The sequence below is a fragment of the Oncorhynchus masou genome, chromosome 9, assembly GCF_036934945.1.
Source record: "Oncorhynchus masou masou isolate Uvic2021 chromosome 9, UVic_Omas_1.1, whole genome shotgun sequence".
Lineage (NCBI taxonomy): Eukaryota > Metazoa > Chordata > Actinopteri > Salmoniformes > Salmonidae > Oncorhynchus > Oncorhynchus masou.
In genome coordinates, this window is record NC_088220.1 from 9,448,077 (window position 1) to 9,465,110 (window position 17,034).

Here is a 17,034-nt window from a genome sequence, read left to right on the forward strand (position 1 = left end):
TAGACTTGAGGGGTAAACATGAAATGAAGAGAGATGGTTGGCTCCAGGTTAAGAGGAGACAATAGGGGGTAGAGGGCTGGGAGGAGAGGGTGAGAGGAGAGGGTAGGGGGTACAGGGCTGGGATGAGAGGGTAGAGGAGGAGATGGTAGAGGGTATAGGGCTAGGAGGAGAGGGTGAGAGGAGAGGGTAGGGGGTACAGCGCTGGGATGAGATGAGAGGGTAGAGGAGGAGATGGTAGAGGGTAGAGGGCTGGGAGGAGAGGGTAGGGCAGAGGAGAGGGTGAGAGGGAGAGGAGGAGATGGTAGGGATGGTAGAGGGAGAGGGCTGGGAGGAGAGGGTAGGGTAGAGGGTGAAAGCAGAGGGTAGGGGGTACAGGGCTGGGATGAGAGGGTAGAGGAGGAGATGGTAGAGGGTGGAGGGCTGGGAGGAGAGGGTAGAGGGTAGAGGGCTGGGAGGAGAGGGTAGGGCAGAGGGTGGGAGCAGAGGGTAGGGGAGGAGATAGTAGAGGGTAGAGGGCTGGGAGGAGAGGGTAGGGTAGAGGGTGAGAGGAGAGGGTAGGGGGTACAGGGCTGGGATGAGAGGGTGGAGGGTATACTGTAGGTAGGGGCGAGCATAGAGTATGTGGTTGTCCCTATCACTGTCCCAGCTCCAGGAAGTTGGCCATGGGGTCGTCTTCCCTGGAGCGATTCATCCTGAAGGCCTCCATCTCCTCCTCCATGGGCTCCTTGATCTCCTGCAGGCTGTTGTACTTCCTCTTCCTCTCATCCACCTTCATCATCTCCTCTACCTGCTTTAGATGCACATCCTCTGTAGCCAGAGCCTGCGGAGAGAGAGAGGGGGGAGCGAATGAGGCGCGAGCGAGGGGGGCATGCGAGAGAGGGGTGAGTGAGCGAGAGCAGGAGAGAAAGCCAAGGAGAGGGGGGGGGAGAGAGCGAGGGTGGGTGGAGGGTGGGCGAGAGAGCAGGAGAGAAAGCCAGGGAGAGAAAGCCAGGGAGAGAAAGGGAGGGAGGGATGGACGGTGAGCAAGAGAGAGAGAGAGAGAGGGAGAGGGTGAGCGAGAGAGAGCGAGAGAGGGAGGGTGAGCGCTCACCCTTCCTCTCTATCGCTCAGCCGGGAAGAGAGAGAGAGCCAGGGAGAGAGAGAGCACGAGAGAGCCGGGGAGAGGGAGAAAGCATAAGAGAGCCGGGGAGAGCGAGAGAAAGCGAGAGAGCCGGGGTGAGCGAGAGAAAGCGAGAGAGTCGGGGAGAGCGAGAGAAAGCGAGAGAGCCGGGGAGAGCGAGAGAAAGCGAGAGAGCCGGGGAGAGAGAGAAAGTGAGAGAGCCGGGGAGAGAGAGAAAGCGAGAGAGCCGGGGAGAGAGAGAGAGCATAAGAGAGCCGGGGGAGAGAGAGAGAGCATAAGAGAGCCGGGGAGAGAGAGAGAAAGCGAGAGAGCCGGGGAGAGCGAGAGAAAGCGAGAGAGCTGGGGAGAGAGAGAGAGCATCAGAGAGCCGGGGAGAGCGAGAGGGAGGGTGGGTGGAGGGTGGGCGAGAGAGCAGGAGAGAAAGGGAGGGAGGGATGGAGGGTGAGCGAGAGAGAGAGGGAGAGGGTGAGCGAGAGAAAGCGAGGGAGGGAGGGTGAGCGCTCCCTCTCTATCGCTCAGCCGGGGAGAGAGAGAGCCGGGGAGAGAGAGAAAGCGAGAGAGCGAGAAAGCGAGAGAGCCGGGGAGAGCGAGAGAAAGCGAGAGAGCTGGGGAGAGAGAGAGAGCATGAGAGAGCTGTTCATTAACACATGGGCATGCACACAAGTCAAAGTTCACCTGGTTCAGTTTCTGTTTCTTCTTCTCCTCCTCCTCAGATTCACTGCGGTCTGAGCCGTGCTTCTTCTTCTGCTTCTTCTTCTGCTTCTTCTCTTTTAGCTTCTCCCTGTGAATCTCTAGTAGTCTTCAGCTCCTCCTCCTGCTCCAGTCCCTCCTCAAACGGAACACAGGTTGAGGAGCTCTATAGGGGGAGTAGTTTTGATGCCAGCCTCTCCGGTGCAGTAGCTCGTTTTGACCATGGAGTGGCAGCACTTGAAGTCCCAGAAGCTTTCTCTCCTGCATGACCCCCAGATATACTGCAAGGCAAAAAAAAATAAAAAAATAAACCACTTTTAAGTATGCTATCTGAATAGATGCTACTGTACAGTATTAATACTGTCCTTTACTATATATTTCTTTAGACTTGGAAAAGTTCTTGCAGAGTCAAATTGTTATTGTAAAACACCAGTACTGTGCTCCTCCACGAGGGGGCTGCTCTCCAAAGGTTCCTGTCTAACCGGAGACCGTTCTGACTGGGCTCCTCCACGAGGGGGCTGCTCTCCAAAGGTTCCAGTCTAACCGGAGACCGTTCTGACTGTGCTCCTCCACGAGGGGGCTGCTCTCCAAAGGTTCCTGTCTAACCGGAGACCGTTCTGACTGGGCTCCTCCACGAGGGGGCTGCTCTCCAAAGGTTCCTGTCTAACCGGAGACCGTTCTGACTGTGCTCCTCCACGAGGGGGCTGCTCTCCAAAGGTTCCTGTCTAACCGGAGACCTTTCTGACTGGGCTCCTCCACGAGGGGGCTGCTCTCCAAAGGTTCCTGTCTAACCGGAGACCTTTCTGACTGGGCTCCTCCACGAGGGGGCTGCTCTCCAAAGGTTCCTGTCTAACCGGAGACCGTTCTGACTGGGCTCCTCCACGAGGGGGCTGCTCTCCAAAGGTTCCTGTCTAGCCGGAGACCGTTCTGACTGGGCTCCTCCACGAGGGGCTGCTCTCCAAAGGTTCCTGTCTAACCGGAGACCTTTCTGACTGGGCTCCTCCACGAGGGGCTGCTCTCCAAAGGTTCCTGTCTAACCGGAGACCGTTCTGACTGGGCTCCTCCACGAGGGGCTGCTCTCCAAAGGTTCCTGTCTAACCGGAGACCGTTCTGACTGGGCTCCTCCACGAGGGGGCTGCTCTCCAAAGGTTCCTGTCTAACCGGAGACCGTTCTGACTGGGCTCCTCCACGAGGGGGCTGCTCTCCAAAGGTTCCTGTCTAACCGGAGACCGTTCTGACTGGGCTCCTCCACGAGGGGGCTGCTCTCCAAAGGTTCCTGTCTAACCGGAGACCGTTCTGACTGGGCTCCTCCACGAGGGGGCTGCTCTCCAAAGGTTCCTGTCTAACCGGAGACCTTTCTGACTGGGCTCCTCCACGAGGGGGCTGCTCTCCAAAGGTTCCTGTCTAACCGGAGACCGTTCTGACTGGGCTCCTCTCTACGGGGTTAGTCGGTTCTGGACGCCTCACCGCGTAGTTCTGGATGAGTACGTCCACTTCGTATTTGGAGCGTGCCACGGCCTTCTCCTGTCCCTTCAGCACGGCACCGTGACGACTGTACTCCACGTAGTCCTCAGTCTGGTCCAGCAGCAGCCCTCTGGGGGGGACGTCCAGCTGCTCCTCACCCCCGTACTGAGACACAGAACATAACACACTGGAATAACAGTTATTCAACAGGACCCTCAACCAACAAGAATGAAACAGTTATACCATTAACTAATGTATGACAGGGTTGAGGGGGTTCACATTTAATTTGAAATTCCAATTCAATTCTTTAATTCACTCATGAAGTGAATAATTTACATTGTTGAAATTAAAATATAATTCAATCTTTAAGTTATAGATTTGGAATATAAATTAGACTTGTTGGGACTGTTTAGGTTCGAATATTAAAAACATTTAATCTTTGGAATTGAAATGCAATATTTGTACATTTCCCAGTTAAAGTAATTAATGAAATGGACTGCAGGATTTGTTTTGAAAGATTTCAACTTGTATTTCTATATTTCTAGTATGGCGAGGCTGTATAAACAGTGAGTGAACAGAGAGGGAATTGAATTTGTGGAATTATTTGGGATAATATTGAATTGAGAATTGAATTCTTGGAATTTTACCTAACACTGGAATTGAGAGAGATTAAATTCATAGACTGACCTGGAATTAGAAGGGAATTAAATAACATTTTACAGGATGAGGGAACTGAATTGGCGGAATTAATCCAAACCCTGCTGTATGAGGAACTTGAGTTCATGTTTATTACATTGATGACACTTTTACGAGCTACACAACTTTCTACATGCAGTTTATTTACATTGAAAATGTGAATTGAAATCTTTGGTCTCTAATGACAAAAAAAAGAGGCTGGTGAGGATGGAGTGCAGTGTATCTATTCTGTGCCTTATCCAGGATCGTCTTCTTCTGTTTGTCCTTGAAAACCTCCTTCTTGACCTTGAAGGACTTGTGCAGCAGCTCCAGCTTGGTGGGGTCGGCCCTGAAGTGCACCTCAGAGCCCTTATCATTGGCCTCCCACGCAAAGACTGGAGAGGTGGAGGCGATGACGTGTGTTTACTTCCATACAATCCATTTCCTATTCTAACTATGAAGAACATTGGCATTAGGATGCCAGCTCTATGGATGCCATTTTATGAGCCTAAAACATGGGGAGAAGTTGGGATATAACACTAATTCTCCTGGGAGATATTGAGAGAAGAAATTAACAAAGATAGTTAAGTATGAAGATATGTAGAAACTGGTTGTCCAATAGAATTCCCAGATCACACTTGAAGGCGATGTCATGGTAACGTTAGCTAGCTAAGGTCATGCGCAGAAACACATCTAACGGTCGTGTCGCACTGAACTACACCGTCAAAATAAGGCACTACTTCGATATAAAAAAAGTGTTATTGACGAAAATGAAAACGTGTCCGTTTGTCGCTTTCACAAGTTGGGAGTAAAAACATGTTCAGATACTTAAAGGGATACTTTGGGATTTTGGCAAAGAAGCGCTTTATCAGATGAACTTTGTTGGATCCTGTGTTTTACATTATAGCCATTAGTATATATATGATTAAATACCATCTGATGTTGGTTGTTTAATCTCATAATGATGCTCCAGTGCACAACTGCAGACACCTTGCTACTTGCCTGTTTGTGTGTGACAAGAACTGAGTAACATGGTGTGACCTGGATGTTGCAAAACTGTAGATAACAGCCCAGCAGATGCTTTGTCCTTGTGTTTGTATGTAACAATATTGAGCACATGGTGTGACTTGCTGTATCTTACAAAGTTGTGACAGGGAGGGGTGGTCGTCACGAGGTTTAACTGAGATGGAAAAATACTGAACAACACAATAGCAGGAACTGAGCAACTATTATAACTAGGCTGCGATACCAGAACAGTAGGAATCTATACATCGAGGAGGGAGGACTCCAAGAAGCGCCAAGAGGCGGGGACCCGCCTGAGCGCCTGCAATAGGCTGGGCAAGTTTAAACCACGCCCAGTCTCTACTGTGATAGTTCCAACACGTCTGTTGGCCTATGTCTATCACAGTATAAAGAATACTGTTTACATACATCCTGTCAGTTATCTGTTCTGCCCTGCGTGGTATTACAGAGAGCTCGTATATACGAAAGTTGCATTTACCATTTATTACTTAGCTAATAAAAAATACATAGTATAACATCGGTGACTCATTGTTATATTTATCCTGATACCAGATTTGAATTTACGCAACTATAACAACTTGTGGAATTTGCAATTGTTAACTAGCGTTGACTGGAAATCTATGGGAACAGCCAGCATGACGCTAGTTAGCATTGGCTCTCAAAAACTATCTCTAGACTTCCTTCATAATGGACACAGAGACATAAAAATAGTATCCACGTGTTCATCTGACTGGGGAAGTAGATAAAGGGCTTCGTTGTCAAAATCCTGACGTATCACTAAGACATTGTCTCAAATCAAGGTTGTGCCTTTAAAAATCAAGAAAATTAACAATTAAGGAAGAATCTTACATTTCTCAAACCCTGGTCTGGTCTGTCGAGTATGCTTTCCAAGCGTTCCCGGAAGTCTTGCGATGTTGAGTCTCCGTGTTTAGAAAGTCTGTGATATGAATCAGAAAGAAACCCCAGTTGGGTTGTGGGCAGGAAAGAGAAACTGTGTCTGGGCCATGGTGTCACCCCTCACTGACAAATAAACACGATAGAGAAGGACAAACATTCAGGAACACAGGCGATCTCAGTGACGGCAAAACATTCTCTCTCACACACACACACACACAGCGAAAGAAAAGATAAGCACTGTCACGTCAGCATTCATGTACAGTGGGGCATAAAATAATTTAGTCAGCATCCAATTGTGCAAGTTCTCCCACTTAAAAAGATGAGGCCTGTAATTTTCATCATTGGTACACTTCAACTATGACAGACAAAATGATTTTTAAAAAATCGAGAAAATCACATTGTAGGATTTTTAATAAATGTATTTGCAAATTATGGTGGAAAATAAGTATTGTGGGAGAACTTGCACAATTGGTGGCTGACTAAATACTTTTTTGCCTCACTGTATATAGTGATTTGGAACATATAAATTACAAAATCATAACATGTGGTTTATTTTTTAAATATGTATTTATTTATTTAATCTTTATTTAACCAGGAAGCGCTCATTGAGATTTAAAATCAATTTTTCAAGAGCGTCCTGGCCAAGATAGGCAGCACCAAGTCATTACAAAAATTAGACAAACAACATGAAAAACTACAAGTAATCTAGTAAAAACCATAGAATTCACAAGAGTATAACAAAATCAAAAACAGAAAATTAAAAACACTGACAGGTCAGGGAATCAGTCTCCAGATCATTTATCAGTGATTTAAAAATACCAAGTTCTTCCCGTTTAAAAGTATTTTGTAAGGCGTTCCAAGACGATGGCGCAGAGTGCATAAAAGCCCTTTTACCAAATTCAGTTCGGACATCTGTAACAGTTAGCAGGATAAAGTCTAGCGAACGAAGAGAGTACCCACCACATTCCTGAACAATAAAAATGCCCAAATAAAAAGGTAGTAAACCCAAAATGTCTTTGTAAATAAAAGTATACCAGTGCTTGAGCCTACGAGTGACTTGAGAAGGCCAGCCAACCCTGGTATAAAGTGCAGTGGTGCGTAAGCGTTTTGCAGTTTAAAATGTATCTCAAAATGCCATGGTAAAGGGTGTCAATTGATCTCAAACACTGAGCGGAAGCATTCATACATACAGTGCCTTGCGAAAGTATTCGGCCCCCTTGAACTTTGCGACCTTTTGCCACATTTCAGGCTTCAAACAAAGATATAAAACTGTATTTTTTTTGTGAAGAATTAACAACAAGTGGGACACAATCATGAAGTGGAACGACATTTATTGGATATTTCAAACTTTTTTAACAAATCAAAAACTGAAAAATTGGGCGTGCAAAATTATTCAGCCCCCTTAAGTTAATACTTTGTAGCGCCACCTTTTGCTGCGATTACAGCTGTAAGTCGCTTGGGGTATGTCTCTATCAGTTTTGCACATCGAGAGACTGACATTTTTCCCCATTCCTCCTTGCAAAACAGCTCGAGCTCAGTGAGGTTGGATGGAGAGCATTTGTGAACAGCAGTTTTCAGTTCTTTCCACAGATTCTCGATTGGATTCAGGTCTGGACTTTGACTTGGCCATTCTAACACCTGGATATGTTTATTTTTGAACCATTACATTGTAGATTGTGCTTTATGTTTTGGATCATTGTCTTGTTTGAAGACAAATCTCTGTCCCAGTCTCAGGTCTTTTGCAGACTCCATCAGGTTTTCTTCAAGAATGGTCCTGTATTTGGCTCCATCCATCTTCCCATCAATTTTAACCATCTTCCCTGTCCCTGCTGAAGAAAAGCAGGCCCAAACTATGATGCTGCCACCACCATGTTTGACAGTGGGAGTGATGTGTTCAGGGTGATGAGCTGTGTTGCTTTTACGCCAAACATAACGTTTTGCATTGTTTGGTTTCATCTGACCAGAGCACCTTCTTCCACATGTTTGGTGTGTCTCCCAGGTGGCTTGTGGCAAACTTTAAACAACACTTTTTATGGATATCTTTAAGAAATGGCTTTCTTCTTGCCACTCTTCCATAAAGGCCAGATTTGTGCAATATACGACTGATTGTTGTCCTATGGACAGAGTCTCCCACCTCAGCTGTAGATCTCTGCAGTTCATCCAGAGTGATCATGGGCCTCTTGGCTGCATCTCTGATCAGTCTTCTCCTTGTATGAGCTGAAAGTTTAGAAGACGGCCAGGTCTTGGTAGATTTGCAGTGGTCTGATACTCCTTCCATTTCAATATTATCGCTTGCACAGTGCTCCTTGGGATGTTTAAAGCTTGGGAAATCTTTTTGTATCCAAATCCGGCTTTAAACTTCTTCACAACAGTATCTCGGACCTGTCTGGTGTGTTCCTTGTTCTTCATGATGCTCTCTGCGCTTTTAACGGACCTCTGAGACTATCACAGTGCAGGTGCATTTATACGGAGACTTGATTACACACAGGTGGATTGTATTTATCATCATTAGTCATTTAGGTCAACATTGGATCATTCAGAGATCCTCACTGAACTTCTGGAGAGAGTTTGCTGCACTGAAAGTAAAGGGGCTGAATAATTTTGCACGCCCAATTTTTCAGTTTTTGATTTGTTAAAAAAGTTTGAAATATCCAATAAATGTCGTGCCACTTCATGATTGTGTCCCACTTGTTGTTGATTCTTCACAAAAAATACAGTTTTATATCTTTATGTTTGAAGCCTGAAATGTGGCAAAAGGTCGCAAAGTTCAAGGGGGCCGAATACTTTCGCAAGGCACTGTATATAAAATATCCCCACAGTCTAGTAAAGACATAAATGTAGCTGATACTAGCCTCCTTCTGGCTTCAAAACAAAAACAGGCCTTATTCCTAAAATAAAATCCCAATTTCAGCTTAAATTTTTTTGTAAATGGTTGAATATGCAATTTAAAAGAGGCCGTCATCAATTAAAATTCCAAAATATTTATATGAGGTTACAACCTCAATCTCCTTGCCCTGACAGGTAGTAATAGGTGAAAGGTTCAGATGTCTATTTTTTGCTTTAGAAAACACCATTAGTTTAGTTTTGTCAGTATTGAGGATAAGCTTCAATTGACACAAGGTATGTATAAAAAGCAGTTTGCAAGTTCTGGAAAGCTTTTGTTAGAGACGAGGCACAAAAGTAAATAACAGTATCATCAGCATAAAAATGAAGTTGCGCATTTTGGACATTTTTGTCTAAATAATATATATATATATATAATATATAAATAGTGAATAAGAGAGGACCAAGTACAGAGCCTTGGGGCACACCATTAAAGACAGACAATTTAACAGACATAAGCCCATCAAATTGAGTGCACCGAGTTCTATCAGACAGATAGTTAGCAAACCATGCAACTGCATGCTCTGAAAGACCTACACTCGACAATCTCTGCCTTAGTATAGCATGATCAACTGTATCAAAAGCCTTAGAGAGATCAATAAAAAGTGAGGCACAGTGCTGTTTTTTGTCAAGGGCTTCAGTGATATAATTTAAAACCTTCATGGCTGCTGTAATTGTTTATTTACATCAAATATGAAATATGTTATTGATGAAAATAAACAACGGTTAATTAGTGATAAGTAGTAATGGGCAGTCACTACCATCATGGGACTTGTATTAATAGTTTTATGTGTTACAGCATTCAACCCACAATACATAGTGCATTTAATGTGAGAAATCGAATGGAAAAAAACGTGATTATTAAAACCGACCTCAACAAGTACTAATCGCTCAGCACTATTTAACTAATGGTCTGTAAACTACATTAGTAAACCCCTATCAGAACACTGACATGGTGTCTGGTGTATATAACATTGGTTTTATTTGATGACTTTATTATTTCATTCCCCAAAAAACTAAATGGAATTCAAATAGCTAAAGCAATTTCAGTTAAATCCTTTAAAACATTTTTTTTTTAACCAAAAATAAACTGTGTTGGGTAGTCGCTCAACACAATAGTAAAAGGAACCGTAACCTACTCTTCAGTGTTCTGGTAGGGGTTCTCTCTCATGGCTCGTGTCTTGGGGGTCGTAGCAGGCTGAGTCTGGGATATAGATTTCTCAAGTACTACGGGCCACAAAAGTACACAAATGCATTAAGTTAAATACTTCTTCAACAAAACTTGTCAGAATTACAAATGTGTAACTTCTATGGGTGATGAGCGGGAGAACAGATTGAGACGCCTAATGTAGCATGGCTCACAAAACACCTTCAATGTGACTGGACTCACTTTAGCGATGTCTTCTCTGATACGCAGGTACAGTTGAAGTCGGAAGTTTACATACACTTAGGTTGGAGTATTTAAAACTCGTTTTTCAACCACTCCACAAATTTCTTGTTAATGAACTATAGTTTCGGCAAGTCGGTTATGACATCTACTTTGTGCATGACAAGTAATTTTTCCAACAATTGTTTACAGACAGATTATTTCACTTATAATTCATTGTATCACAATTCCAGTGGGTCAGAAGTTTACATACACTAAGTTGACTGTGCCTTTAAACAGCTTGGAAAAGTCCAGAAAATGATGTCATGGCTTTAGAAGCTTCTGATAGGCTAATTGACATCATTTGAGTCAATTGGAGGTGTACCTGTGGATGTATTTCAAAGCCTACCTTCAAACTCAGTGTCTCTTTGCCTGACATCATGGGAAAATGGGTCGTCCAAATGGACAATGACCCCAAGCATACTTCCAAAGTTATGGAACAATGGCTTAAAGACAACAAAGTCAAGGTATTGGAGTGGCCATCACAAAGCCCTGACCAGAAAATGTGTGTGCAGAACTGAAAAAACGTGTACGAGCAACGAGGCCTACAAACCTGACTCAGTTACACCAACTCTGTCAGGAGGAATGGGCCAAAATTCATCCAACTTATTGTGTGAAGCTTGTGGAAGGCTACCTGAAACATTTGCCCCAAATTAAACAATTTAAAGGCAACGCTAACAAATACTAATTGAGTATGTAAACTTCTGACTCACTGGGAATGTGATGAAAGAAATAAAAGCAGAAATAAATCATTCTCTGTACTATTATTCTGACATTTCACATTCTTAAAATAAAGTGGTGATCCTAACTGACCTAACATAGGGAATCTTTACTAGGATTAATTGTCAGGAATTGTGAAAAACTGAGTTTAAATGTATTTGGCTAGGGTGTATGTAAACGTCCAACTTCAACTGTAACATGTATGACTGGACTCACCATAGCGATGTCTTCTCTGATACGCAGGAGGTGTTCAGAACAAGGCTAAGGGTAGAGAAAGCTTGTTGGACACTAAGAAAGCTTTGTTGTAGAGCATTTAACACAAAATTAGCAGAGGGGGCAGCTGAGTATAAGACTGTCATCTGCATATAAATGGATGAGAGAGCTTCCTACTGCCTGAGCTACAGTATATTGTTGATGTAAATTGAGAATAGCGCGGGGCCTAGGATTGGGCCTTGGGGTACTCCCTTGGTGACAGGCAGTGACTGAGACAGCAGGTTTTCTGACTTTAAACACTGCACTGATTGGGAGAGGTAGTTAGCAAACCAGGCCAAAGACCCCTCAGAGACACCAATACTCATTAGCCGGCCCACAAGAATGGAATGATCTAATGTATTAAAAGCTTTGGCCAAGTCAATAAAAATTGAAAAAAAAACAAGTCTAGATTTAACTTCCGCCTGCAGCTTTGATATGTGCTGAGATAAGGACAGTGCACCGTCTTGCCATACTCCCAAGTACGTGTTTGATGTGACTACCTCAAGCTCTAAACCCACATGGCTGGATGAGTCACCTAGCTACCGTTAAACGAATACGTGGATTTCATAAAGCGCTACATATCCTTGTAGGGATATGTGGTTGATGGTGGAGCTAGCTGGCTTGAAGTTATTGACAAAGACAACGGTTGCGTGCAGGCTGGTTAGCTAACTTTGGCGACGAAGGTATGACGACAAAACTAGACCGTACAACTCACTCTAGATAAAATGCATGTTTTGCTTACCTTGACAAAAATTAGATAAGATACCTGGCTATCGACTTGTGTTTCCAACATGAACGTCCCTATTTCACAAACCAGGAAGTGACGTCATATTAATTTCAACTTCAGGCAGACAGGAAGCGGAAGAGTGAGTCCCAACTCGGCGCAAAATTGGTCTCCCTCCATCAGGTGCCGTTTTTTCGTTGTTTCGCCCACCATGCAAGGATTTTTGTACGGAGGTAGAATTTTGTCCACAACAAAGAAATATGGATGATTTGCTACGTAAAGTTTATTTGATAAAAATGTTGTTTCGTAAGGCTTAAGTTCTTACGAGTGTATTTCTATAAGTAGGCGACTTTGAGAATAACCACTTTACATCGGCGTTGTCTGGATGGCTATGCATATTCATGTCATGAGGCTCGTAGGATAGCTTCCGTCGCCATTGAATACAGGCGGTTGACGTCAACAACCCCCATCAAATATTCATAAAAAGAGACAGCACATCGTGTCGCTTTGTGGACAACAACTCCCATTGTTAGGGCAGAGAGACATGAATCTTGTCAGTATATCCACACTCTTTGCATATGACTTCTCCAAACCGTTGCGGTTGCGCTGAGACTGATAGTTGTAGGAAGTGTTCGCCACTGAGTGGAATGTTTATAATGACACATTTGTCCTTTTAATAATGATTAATTTAATAATTTTAAAATAAGTAAATCAGCAAATATTTTCAGCTGATCTGCTTTTCTTTTTTCAAAAAGGGAAGGATAAGTGAGTCATTGAAAGAAATGACAAAAACAAAATGTTCTATTGTGAAACTTTACTTATAATATTTATTATACACAAAGGAGTACAATTCAGTTCATGAGTCTTCTCAACATGGCAGCAATAAACATATCCCCTGTTTCTTCAGAAAATCTATTTCTGTGTTTCATCTCTCTAAAAAAAACACACAAAAAAACAGGAGTGGCCAGAGAACTTTTCAAAGTAGACCTGTTGGCAAACATCATCATCACAAACAAAAAAAAGAAAAGAAAAAAGGAAACGATATAGGTTTGATACATACAAAACTAGCCAACCAAAACATACATATATTTCTCTGCCTGGATGTCAATTCAAGAGTGAGGCAGAAATATTTGTTGACACATTATTAGTCAAGCCATGTAAAAATGGTAGTGCTTCTGTTTGGGAATCCAGTACATCATTTTCTCATTTAGTTGACATGTGTTGGACCCAATTGATTGTTTTAAAAGTCTGAATATTCAGGATTGTATGGCCAATTGTCCGGTGATTCTCATGTTGACCTTCTAATTCTAAACATCAATTTAACCAATTGTAAAATTCATGAAAATGTTCTAATTTCATTTAAAAAGCATTAGATGAGACTCATGGGAAGGTTTGTTATTTCATGGAATTTAACCATAACCAGCAACCAAACAAACTGGACCCGTGTGTGTTGTGCATTGGAAGTGTGCTGCTACATGTTTGAATGCCGAACATATACAGCAGAACATTACACAAAATGTATGAACTGAAGGTCTCGGAACAACCTTTCTAGAATGTAGAGACGTTTCAAAACGCTTCACAGCTTCATTGCGATGATAAACCATCCTGTTGGAAAATCTGCCTGATGAATCAACATTAGTTATGACAGAGAACATGAGACATTCTGCTTGGCTCTTCAGTTAACCAACAGAGGTGATAAGCCATGTATTTTATGGATGCAAGGCAACCAGCTTTCTAGAAAGACGATGCAGTCTATACTAAGGGGTTTGTGATAAAATGTTAACAGCACCACAACAGTCAATTCAGAAGTATAAAACTCTACTTTATAAAACTCTAAAACACTGTTCTTTAGGCCATGAGACAATACATGACAAGTATCGCTTGATTCTATAAACAGCAGACAAGTGCGTGCACTCAAACATACACCACGTTCACTCACAATATAAACTTTCGCATCATCTCCCAAACAGACAACAGATTTTCCTGCCAGACGTGATCGTTGAATGACCTATGGTGATGGAATCATAGAACTAGAATTTGTTCTAATTCTGTGGATGGAACGATAACGTGAAGCCATAAAGGGAGGTCAAAACATTGATGTGTGCACAACTGACAGGAGTGATGTTCTGAACTCTTGGAATGTTTATGTTTGTCCAGCCATAAACCATCTTAAGATAATGGACAATCTGGGATCTTAATTATGGATTGAGAGTTTTATCATCATAATCTTTCACTGTAGACTAAAAAGTGTTTTTTCTTTACCATTTACAAGAGATGCACTTTAGATTTCACGATTGTGTTGATTTGTAACAAAGGTATATATCCAAACCAGAAGTTGTTTATGCCATTTTATAAATCAGTGATCATTGAGAGCATATCGTTCATTATTCTTGATAACTGGTCGAGCTCCTAACTCAAAAATCATGTCTCCACCGGCCCCGCACGTGCGTGCTCCACCGTGGGCGTGTTGATCTTGTCTACTCGAACCAGACGCGATCATGACTTGCAGGTTAAAATAACAAAACCAACTGTGATCCAACTATATTCATTTGGGGAAAGGTGAGAATACACATGAAACGTTCATGACAATACGTTGCATAGCTGTTGTTCGCTAGTTTGTCCTGGGAGATGAACAGTGGGTTGTTATTTTACCTTCTCATGCATACGTGTTCCCATTCTTAGGAGGTCCTTTGGAGAACTTTGACCCAGGTCATACAAAAAATGTGTGTGTGTGTGTATATCTCCATTCCTGGCGTATAATCCACAAATTAAAAGGGAAACCTAGTAAGTTATCTTTGAATAATATCTGCAGGTTTCTCATTTCAAGCAAACATGTGGGGTTGTATCTTTATGTAAAGCAATAAGGAGACGGGAGACGTGAGATTGTGCATCGAGTGTCTCAAATAGAACCAAGTTCTACTTCAGAGTTTGGCATCGAAGACGTTAGTTGACGCTCGCAAGCAGTGTGGATGAAATTATTGAATTTGTACATTTATTTTGCAATGGTCACACACGCAACAGATCCGGTTTAGTCAGGGTGTGGCTAAGTGAGGCTGCACATCCTTTTTTGTTTTCCAATTGTAAAAAAAATAAAATTAAATAAACTTTGAGAGAAGAAAAACAGCACGAGGCTGACCAGAGCAGACACTAATAACATATCACCAGAGGCTGACCAGAGCAGACACTAATAACATATCACCAGAGGCTGACCAGAGCAGACACTAATAACATATCACCAGAGGCTGACCAGAGCAGACACTAATAACATATCACCAGAGGCTGACCAGAGCAGACACTAATAACATATCACCAGAGGCTGACCAGAGCAGACACTAATAACATATCACCAGAAGCTGACCAGAGGCTGACCAGAGGCTGACCAGAGCAGACACTAATAACATATCACCAGAGGCTGACCAGAGCAGACACTAATAACATATCACCAGAGGCTGACCAGAGCAGACACTAATAACATATCACCAGAGGCTGACCAGAGCAGACACTAATAACATATCACCAGAGGCTGACCAGAGCAGACACTAATAACATATCACCAGAGGCTGACCAGAGCAGACACTAATAACATATCACCAGAGGCTGACCAGAGCAGACACTAATAACATATCACCAGAGGCTGACCAGAGCAGACACTAATAACATATCACCAGAGGCTGACCAGAGCAGACACTAATAACATATCACCAGAGGCTGACCAGAGCAGACACTAATAACATATCACCAGAGGCTGACCAGAGCAGACACTAATAACATATCACCAGAGGCTGACCAGAGCAGACACTAATAACATATCACCAGAGGCTGACCAGAGCAGACACTAATAACATATCACCAGAGGCTGACCAGAGCAGACACTAATAACATATCACCAGAGGCTGACCAGAGCAGACACTAATAACATATCACCAGAGGCTGACCAGAGCAGACACTAATAACATATCACCAGAGGCTGACCAGAGCAGACACTAATAACATATCACCAGAGGCTGACCAGAGCAGACACTAATAACATATCACCAGAGGCTGACCAGAGCAGACACTGACCAGAGCAGACACTAATAACATATCACCAGAGGCTGACCAGAGCAGACACTAATAACATATCACCAGAGGCTGACCAGAGCAGCAGAGGCTGACCAGAGCAGACACTAATAACATATCACCAGAGGCTGACCAGAGCAGACACTAATAACATATCACCAGAGGCTGACCAGAGCAGACACTAATAACATATCACCAGAGGCTGACCAGAGCAGACACTAATAACATATCACCAGAGGCTGACCAGAGCAGACACTAATAACATATCACCAGAGGCTGACCAGAGCAGACACTAATAACATATCACCAGAGGCTGACCAGAGCAGACACTAATAACATATCACCAGAGGCTGACCAGAGCAGACACTAATAACATATCACCAGAGGCTGACCAGAGCAGACACTAATAACATATCACCAGGCTGACCAGAGCAGACACTAATAACATATCACCAGAGGCTGACCAGAGCAGACACTAATAACATATCACCAGCAGACTGACATATCACCAGAGGCTGACCAGAGCAGACACTAATAACATATCACCAGAGGCTGACCAGAGCAGACACTAATAACATATCACCAGAGGCTGACCAGAGCAGACACTAATAACATATCACCAGAGGCTGACCAGAGCAGACACTAATAACATATCACCAGAGGCTGACCAGAGCAGACACTAATAACATATCACCAGAGGCTGACCAGAGCAGACACTAATAACATATCACCAGAGGCTGACCAGAGCAGACACTAATAACATATCACCAGAGGCTGACCAGAGCAGACACTAATAACATATCACCAGAGGCTGACCAGAGCAGACACTAATAACATATCACCAGAGGCTGACCAGAGCAGACACTAATAACATATCACCAGAGGCTGACCAGAGCAGACACTAATAACATATCACCAGAGGCTGACCAGAGCAGACACTAATAACATATCACCAGAGGCTGACCAGAGCAGACACTAATAACATATCACCAGAGGCTGACCAGAGCAGACACTAATAACATATCACCAGAGGCTGACCAGAGCAGACACTAATAACATATCACCAGAGGCTGACCAGAGCAGACACTAATAACATATCAC

At 43.3% G+C, this 17,034-nt stretch overlaps 1 long non-coding RNA gene and 1 pseudogene across 1 annotated transcript; both read right to left on the reverse strand.

Annotated features, from left to right (window-relative positions):
- Positions 1-321: 321 nt before the first annotated feature.
- LOC135545402 (pre-mRNA-splicing factor SLU7-like) lies at positions 322-6,208 on the reverse strand (annotated as a pseudogene).
- A 3,715-nt stretch (positions 6,209-9,923) lies between these two features.
- Positions 9,924-11,977, reverse strand: LOC135545493 (uncharacterized). The gene is made up of 3 exons (XR_010456469.1): positions 11,893-11,977; positions 11,115-11,159; positions 9,924-9,979 (listed from the first exon to the last, which is right to left on the reverse strand). It is a non-coding gene; the product is annotated as an uncharacterized LOC135545493 (long non-coding RNA).
- Between the last annotated feature and the right edge of the window lie 5,057 nt (positions 11,978-17,034).